Source organism: Galeopterus variegatus, unplaced genomic scaffold (genome assembly GCF_000696425.1).
Source record: "Galeopterus variegatus unplaced genomic scaffold, G_variegatus-3.0.2 Scaffold12524, whole genome shotgun sequence".
In the NCBI taxonomy this organism is placed as follows: Eukaryota; Metazoa; Chordata; class Mammalia; order Dermoptera; family Cynocephalidae; genus Galeopterus; species Galeopterus variegatus.
The window spans coordinates 10,699-19,694 of NW_007738635.1; positions in this window are offsets into that span (position 1 = coordinate 10,699).

The window sequence follows — 8,996 nt, forward strand, 5'->3', positions numbered from 1 at the left end:
GGCGTCAGAGGGATACCAGACAATTACGGTAGCCCAGCCTAAGATGGCGCCCCCGGAGAGAAAACGGACGAGGGCGAAGCGTCAGCAGCGGGAATCGCCGAGAGAGTGAAGGAGGTCCGAGAAGGAGTCCCCTCGGGTAAGGGGTGAGCTCCTCCCAGGTTTCGGCACCAATGAAAGGATGACAGGACTTGAGCTGACAGTTCACCGGAGAAGTTCCGCTTTATTCGGGGGAGAAGCATAGATTTATATAGAGCCGGGTTCCGGGAGAGGGTGGTTAGTACACGGGGCAGTAGTTGATTGGCCGGGGGCGGGTAATGATTTCTGATAGGCTGCACCTTGGCACCGGCGAGATTGTTAGGACCCAGAAGAGAAAAGCGCCATGTTTTAGGGAGTGCCTCCTTTGGGGTCTTCTATGGGGCCTTTCACCTTGTATTTCCTGTAAATTGGTAATTGGATTTAGAGGCTTCAAAGAGATTTTAAAGCTTTATAAGAGGTAAGACCACTTCCACTGCTTGCAGAAGGTTATGTGAAGAAAGGATTGTTCACTCCCTTTTTGTTCCTTTTATCATTGTCAATCTAAGAAGGGTTAAAAAAAAAAAAAGTACAAGCAATTAAAACCCAAAATGGTTGATAAGAGAGTAAATGATAACTCATGTTGGGGGAAGTGCTGTGCTAACTTGAGTCCTCAAGCATAAACCCTATAGATATGTAGAAAATATAACTCTAACTCTTTTTGCTTTTCTCTAATAAACTTAATTTCAAGTCCTCATGCCACCAGCTGGTGGAGATTTAACCAATTGACTGTAATGCCCTCCCTGTTTGCTCAGCCTCATGGGCTAATCCCATTTCAAATCTCACCTTCTGAGATTCTTCCCTGTGCTTACTTGGCTCCAGTCCCATTAGCCTTTTTGCTGTTTCTGAAACACAGAAACCTCATGCCACCTTACTTGCTGTTCCCTTTGTGGGTACACTCTTCTCCAAGATCCTTATGGGGCTCACTTCCTCACATCAGAAAGGACTCTGCTCAGAAGTCACCTTCTCAGAGAGGTACTTGGAGGCCCCCCCATCTAAACGGGCACAAAACAGATTGGTCATTTCAAAGTTACTTTCCTTGTAAGGTGGGGACAGGGAGACAAAAAATGTAAAAATAATTGATTAACATCAGTTTACTTCAAGCTCTCTCTTTTGTGTAAGGATTTTTTGGGGGTAGGTTTTTATTTATTTATTTAGTTAGTTAGTTGGGTTTTGGCTGGCCTGGAAGTGGATCACAGCCCTTGACCTTGGTGTTATCAGCACCAAGGATTAAAGCAGAGGGAACTTCATTATCACGCTTATTGAAGATTTAAAGTGGCCTGTTTGGGAAATTGGCTGTTATCTGTCTCTCCTGATTTCTCAGAAGGTGAGACCACAACTTAGTTTGGGTTTGGTGACACGGAATTTTAGCTGGTGCCATGGATTAGTGAATTGTGTCCCCCAAAGTTTATATGTTGGAAGCCTAATTCCCACTGTAACTGTTGAGGGTGGGAAATCCTATTATGGTAATTGAAAGATGGGGCCTTGAAGAGGTGATTGGATTGTAGGACCATGTCATAGTGAGTGGATTAATAACGGTGGTCAGGGGTGTGGTTCAAAGGGCTTTAAAAGGAGAGCACAAGAAGCATGTCTCTTTCTCTCTCTCTCACTCCTCTTCCATTTTCTAACATGTGAGACCTCTGCACTGCTGTAAAGCCACCACCAAAGAAGGTCCTCAACGTAAGTGTTTCCTGGACTATGGACTTTCAGCCTCTGAAACTATAAGCAATAAATTTCATTTTCTTACAAAGTACTTGGTTCCAAGTATTTTGTTATGAGCAACAGAAATGGACTAATACAGCTGGGATGACTCCATTTTGATTTTTTAGTCTTGTCTGTTGAGGCCTGGAGCAGAAACTTAGTCCAAAACAATGGTCTCCTGTAATGTTTATTTATCACATCTCTCTACTCATCCCTATCATTCAGGTTCTATTCATGTGTCACGCTCAGTCATTCACTGTGGATTATCGTGATTGGCCTTGTGCTTCTCTATCCATCCAGTGTTCTAAACAACCACCCAGTACTCCATCTAGGCCAGGTTCTGAGCCTTGACTGTGTCTGTCTTACCCACATTCTCCCAACCAATATTATCTCTTAGATTTCTCCATTTCTCCAGGCCTCTCTGTTAGACTACAACTTAGCTCCACTTGCATCTCTTCCATATCTTCCCTAAAGTTTTCCCTGATGGCTTCAGCACCCAGCACTCCCTCTGAACTCAGAAATTTATTGCTTGTTCTCTGTGCCAATGGTGGAGGTGAGGATGGAAAGGAAGTGGGAACAAATTATTGATGACAAATACAATGTGAAGATATTCATCTGGATAGACCCTTGATAAGAGGCCTAGAAAAAAGTTGGGTTTTTGGGGCCGGCCCTGTGGCTCACTCAGGAGAGTGCGGCACTGGTAGTGCTGAGACCGCGGGTTCGGATCCTATATAGGGATGGCCGGTGCGCTCACTGGCTGAGCGTGGTGCGAACCACACCTTGCGAAGGGCTGCAATCCCCTTACTGGTCAAAAAAAAAAGTTGAGTTTTTGAAAGAAAGTGAGCTGAAATGCCGGGTACCTATCCAGCTTTATTAAAGAAAAGGAATCTGCCAGGCTGCACTCAAAATGAAGAGCACTTGCGAAGGGCTGCAATCCCCTTACTGGTCAAAAAAAAAAGTTGAGTTTTTGAAAGAAAGTGAGCTGAAATGCCAGGTACCTATCCAGCTTTATTAAAGAAAAGGAATCTGCCAGGCTGCACTCAAAATGAAGAGCAGCAGCTGGGGCTGTCCTCCAAGTGGAGAGCAACAGCAGGCGTTGGGGTGGGAGAGCTTATATAGGCTGTAGGTCACCAGGGCTGGTTGATGTAATGGAGGAGCATTACAATAGTGTGGAAGCACCACCTGGCTGATGCAACTGGGGTGGAAAATTGCACCTATGCAGAAGCCAAAAGGGTTCCTATTTCGCAGAAGTCTCGAGGCTTCTTGTAAGGAAAAGCGGGCAAGGGCTGGTGGCCATTTGTGCTAGGCCTTGCCCAAAATGGTGCTGGTTATGTTCAAAACCTATCAGGTTTGACCCTCAATTAGCACCTTTCTGTGTGGCTGAAAGGTTTCACTCCCCAGAGTATCTGTTAATAAATTGAGGACAAGGACTCCCTGACACCAATGCACCTCTTTGAAGCTGTATATCTGTCCTGTATATCTGAGCCTGGAACATAGTAGGTGCTCAATCAATGTAAGTTGAATCAATATCATGCATCTTTTGTGTTCCAGTGTATTTCCCTAGTGCTTGCTGAGTTGACCTAAATAATGCTGTGCAAACTCAGGTTATTTCAATAAAAATGACACCCAGCACAAGAGCCTTTCCATGAACTTCCAGCTGCCTTCCTTCAAAACACTTGTCTTTTATTAAAAGCCCTGCACAAATACTGCTCCTTCCATTAAAACATGCTCAGCTTTACCAGGCAGAATTGCTTCTGCAGTAGCTTGGTCAGGTCTCTGTGGAAGGGCCCACTGCATGGTTTGGTATTAATCCATTTATGTGTCTCATTTGCTGGGATCTAGAAGACAGCTGTCTTATTCGCCCTGTCAAAGGACAAAATTACAACAAATTTAAGGATCTCAATTAGCTTTATTATGATTTTAGAATAGTGCAACACGTCATTCCACAAGATAGAATAAGTGTTCTGAGCAAAGAGGTTGGCTTCATAAACAGAAAAAGAGCTGAAGAAAGCAGGAACAAAGAACGAAAAGCTGATTGGTGATTTCAGAGTTACTTTCCTTATAATGTGGGGACAGGGAAACAGAACAGTAGGAAAACAACTGATTAACATCAGGTTACTTCAGGCTATCCTTTTTGTGTAAGGATTAGAGGAGAGGGAACTTCATTATCATGCCTATTGAAGGTTTAAACTGGCCTGTTTGGGAAACTGGCTATTATCATTCTCTCCTGATTTCTCACTACAACTTGATTTGGGTTTGGTGACATTGAACTTGAGCAGGGGTGACTCCATTTTTATTTTTTAGTCTGGTATGTTGGAGCCTAGTGCAGGTACTCAGTCCAAAACAATGGCCTCCTACAATGTTTATTTTACCATCCTTTATTTGCGTAAGGATACTTAAAATGAAAATGTCAGTTCATGTGCAAGGTCTGGGCAATCCTCCGGCCCAGAATGATTTTTATTGCATTTGTAAAGTACATTAAATTCATACATTATATATTTTTGAATTCTAAGTTCATAACAACTCTGTGTATGAGTAAGATAAATATCTTCACTTTACTCAGGATTCAATCTCAGGTAGCCAAGCCCTTTTTTCCAAGGTCACACAAGGAGGAAGCTGTCCAATCAGGGGAACTTCCGCGGTGAAGGGCAGGAGGCGTGCCAGGAGCCTTTTGAACTCCCTCGGCTACCGTCGCCGGTCCCCTCTGCGCACTTTTCTTGCGCCTGCGCGCAGCTGAAGCGCAGTTCGTTTCTCTTTCAGCCAGGAAGGGGGTTGGTATTGAGGTGAGTCGTGGTCAGACTTGCGTCCCCCGTCCGGGTTCCCAGTACTGCCGCCTTCGGCTTTCTTGTCTGCCTCGGAGTTGAGCCATGACTCCGCATCTCAGCGGGGGTGGAGCCTCGGGCCTCTTAGCCCGCGCCGACCCCCGCTTGCTGCCGCCGCGGCCTCAAGAGGGCAGCTGGTGGGCCACGGGGGCCGGGTGGCTGCAGTGCCTTTGAAGCGGGTGGGCTGCGGGGTCTTCGAGGAGCCAGAGGGTTCCGGACTTGGCCGGCCAGGGGCCGGTTCCCGCTGCGTTTTATCCCAGTGTGACCTTGGCTAGGTCATTTGACCTACCCGGTCCCAGTGTTTCACCCTTAGAAAGGGCCTGGTGGTTTCTACGTCAGCGGTTCGTGAGGCCTGCGGGTGAGCGTAGATGAAGTAGCCAGCAGCGTACGTTCTCTGTGTGACAGCGTTCGAGGCTAGAGTTGGGAAGCTGGCGGGAGGGTCACCGTGCCTGTCGCAAGAGGGAAGAGGGGCCTTTCTGCAGCCCCCCTCCACGGGCCCACGGCTTTCCTCCCTAGCTCCACAGCCGCGATGGCCGAAGGTCTTCGGGGACCGCCGCGCGCGGCGCCCTTTAGGCGCCGATGAGGCGGACACCGGTTACGGAGCTTGGGCCCTCGAAGCAGCGGCTGGGGTCCTGTTTAATCGTTTACCGTGTGACCATGGAAAACTTAACGTACCTCGCTATCTCATAGGGTTGTCGGGAGGATTTAATGAATTGATAGTGAATTTTTAGAAGAGTCGCTGTGTATGTGTTTGCACTTATAATTGGCTCTCTAGACCTTTTCCTGTAGTTGGGAGAGATTTTTGTTTGTCCATTTTGCTTACAAGTTGCTGGTGGTGTGCCGCAGTTTATGCAGGGTAGTCGTTCAGCATATGAGAGGGAGAAAAGGCAGGAAAAGAAAGGTAATGAAGCTGTCCAAGCCACTAGATACCTTAGGCTTTGTGGGAAGTCAGTCCACTGTTTTCCTGTGGCTCTCTAGGTACTAAAATAAGTTCTGCAAAAGAGTTCCCTACATATCTTACTCTGTTCTAAGGTGTTCTTTTATTTTACTTATCAGGGACAATAACTACGATGGCTTCCGGTGCTTTGACGAAACCTCAGATGCGTGGCCTTCTGGCCAGGCGTCTGCGATTTCATATTGTTGGAGCATTCTTTGTATCCCTGGGGGTTGCAGCTTTCTATAAGGTACGTGTGTTTGTTTTTTACTTTGCTTAAGGTCGCAAAGTGTGTGTTTTTAGTTTAAAAATGTATTTTATTTTTGTAACTAGTTAAGAGTTTTAAAGAAACTCCCTTTTTAATGTGTTCCTCTCTCACCCTACCTGCAGTCACCTCAGTGAGAGCAACTACCTCATATTGCCAGATAGCTGGTCTTGCATTTTTAAATGAAGCTGTGTTAGTTTCCTAGGGCTGCCCTAACAAAGAACTACAGACTGGATGGCTTAAACAGCAGAAATTTTCTCAGTTCTGGGGGCTAGGAATCTGTCGGCAGCATTGTCATCTTCTCTGAGGCCTCTCTCCTTGGATTGTAAATGGCTTTCACACGGTCCTCTGGGTGCATGTCTGTGGTTTAGCTTCCTGCTCTTATAAAGACGTGGATCATACCCTAAAGATCTCATCTTACTATAATTACTCTAGTTACATTCTGAAGAGTTGGGAATTAGGACTTAAACATATGAATTCTTGGAGAACACAATTCAGCCCATAACAGAAGCTAAGTATGCAGAGGGGTGGGGAAGGCAGTAGTTCTGTTTGACACCTTGAATTGTTGCAGAATTAAGTCTTCTCCATAAAAATGTTTGTGATAATACATATGGTTATCACCATGTTGTCTAATTGCCCATGAGAGAACTCAGAGCTTTGCTTTTATAACTTTTTGTATGTAGTAATTTTTTGTTTAGTGTCAGTATTCATTACTAGGCTGTGAGCCTCATTAAGGCAGGTGTCATGTCTTTTTTGTTTACTGTGGCACCCCATAGGCAGTGCCTGACACTCAGATAGGTGTTTATAAGTATCTGTTGAGTAAGAAGTTGTTGCTTTGTGTTGCTTCTCCCCCCATGGATTTGTCACCCCACTTCCCCTGGGTGATGGAGATGAAAGGATTACTCAAAGCCCATCTCTTCTGAGCAGTGAGAGGCCCCAAAGTGGTTAACTTCCCTGGGACCCTGGTATCCCTTCCATTTGGGAAATTAACGCCGAATTGGGGTTCTCTTCCTGCATTTATTTTCCAGGCCAGGAAGAGAACAAAGGTGGGGTTATAGTTTTAACAGTATAGGGTGGTAACTTTCAGTGAAACAAGCCAGATGACATCCCAGTAGACAATTAAATGGTCTTATCAACACAAGCTTGATTTTAGCAAACATTCCTTCTTATAGCAATTTCTCAGTATCTTTACATAACAATCAGTAACCTGTCTGTCTTTGAGCCAGCAACCTGCTGTGCCACAATTCTTATCTTTCAACAGAGACTTATAGCCTGAGGAAAATTTCTTGTCCTTGCAAGGTCAATATTTGAAACTGCAAGCCTTTGGAAAACCAGGCCCTGTGAAGTACATATGCTTTATACACAAGAAGTAGTGTCTAAAATTCAGTATAGTGTCAGGTAATGTTCCAGGTGCTTTGAAGGATATGAAAATTAGAAGACATTGCAAGACAGAACATAAATGAAACGGGTGGACCAGTTAGCTCAGTTGGTTAGAGTGCAGTGTACACCACCAAGGTCAAGGGTTCAGATCCCCATACCAGCCAGCCACCAAAAAAGAGTGAAAAAATGTGATTTTTGAGGGGAGGGTTGTGGGTTGCAGCCATTGTGTGTCATAACTCTCTGAGAGAAAAGGTAACTATCAATTTGAGCCTGATAGGGAGAACTTAGAGAGCAAAGAGGAGTGGGGAACACTGAGCGAAAGCACTAAGTGGGTCCCTTTGGGACTCTTTGAAGAGACAAGCTCAAAAAGTAAACCCTTTGGTCCTTGAGGTTCCTGCTGTCTGACATGTAGTTTTTGTGGAGGAAGGGATGGATAGACAAGTAAATGAGGTGGGGGGTAAGGACAGAAAATGATGGGGAACTCATTGCTTGACTCTGACATTATCACTATCGAAGTTCAGGATTTTGTAACTTGCCACTTCTAATTGATAGCCCCTAGAATAGATCTATTTATGTCATTGGGTTCTCCAGTGTCCAGTGGCTTTTAAACTTTTGGCCTACAGTAAAAAATACATTTTTGCATTGTGATTTCAGTTAACACATACATGTGCATATATGTGTCAAAAGTGTGAATATACACACACACACACAACTGAAACATTTTGATGCAACGAAATTATGTCATACACTTTTTAAGTGCTGGCTACAACCTTCTAAACTGTTTTCATGACCTGGTAATAGGTTGAAGAACACTTATCTACAGGTTAATACCAAAACTTACTCTTGATTCTTATTTGCCCTCCCTGCCTTTCTATTGTCATCCCCAACACTCATAGTACACGTAACCCTGCAGCCCGTTCACACTACTTACTGTTACCCAGTTCTGCTTTCTTCCATGCTTATGTACATGTCTGGAATATCTTTCATCTCATTGTCTGGCAAACTCCTGTTTGTCTTTTAAGCCTGTTCGTATGTTTTCTCTGTGAAGTAGTGCATAGCCTGTCCCCTTGGTAGGTTAGTTGTGTACTCCTGGGTTCTCAGGCACTTTGTGCCAGACTGTTCTATAGCATTGGGCACGTTGCATTTTAAGTAATATTTGCTTCAGAGTCTGTCTTTCTATTAAATATAGAGCTAGGACCATGGCAGATACATGGTGTGAGTCTACTGTGATGAAAATCGAAAAATGCTTGGTAAATGAGTCAAAAGTATTTGTGTATAGTTAGTTATTAGTGTTTGATTGGAAGGTTTCCAAAATATTGAGGAACTCAGAGATGCTTACCTCCTTCATTTCCCCCTAGGCAGTTAGTGTTGAGTGCTTTTGAAGACTTGGCTTTTTTTCCTTAAATTCCTGGTTTGTGCCTGTTTTCACAATTTCAGTCAACTCATATGTTCTTTACATGAAGTAGCAATCCAGTAAATCATTTTTGGTTAAGTTAGTCTGCTGTAAGCCTAAATTCATTAATATTGGTTAGATTTTAAGAGGCAAATGAACAACATTTCTCCTAAATGTGCAGTTTCCCTCTCGGTTCACTAATTACTAACACGTGAATTAGGCTTGTTCTAAATCTTAAGATATAGATTATTTTATGGCTTTCAAGTTACTCATGATCTGAAGAACCGAAATGGGTAATTTATATACCTTTGATGCTAAAGAGATTTTCTAGACTTAAAGAAATCTCCCATTTCAAGTGTAACAGACAAAATAACTTAGATAAGTTTATAAAAATTACTTTGCTTTCATTTCTTGGGTTCACTGACAGAG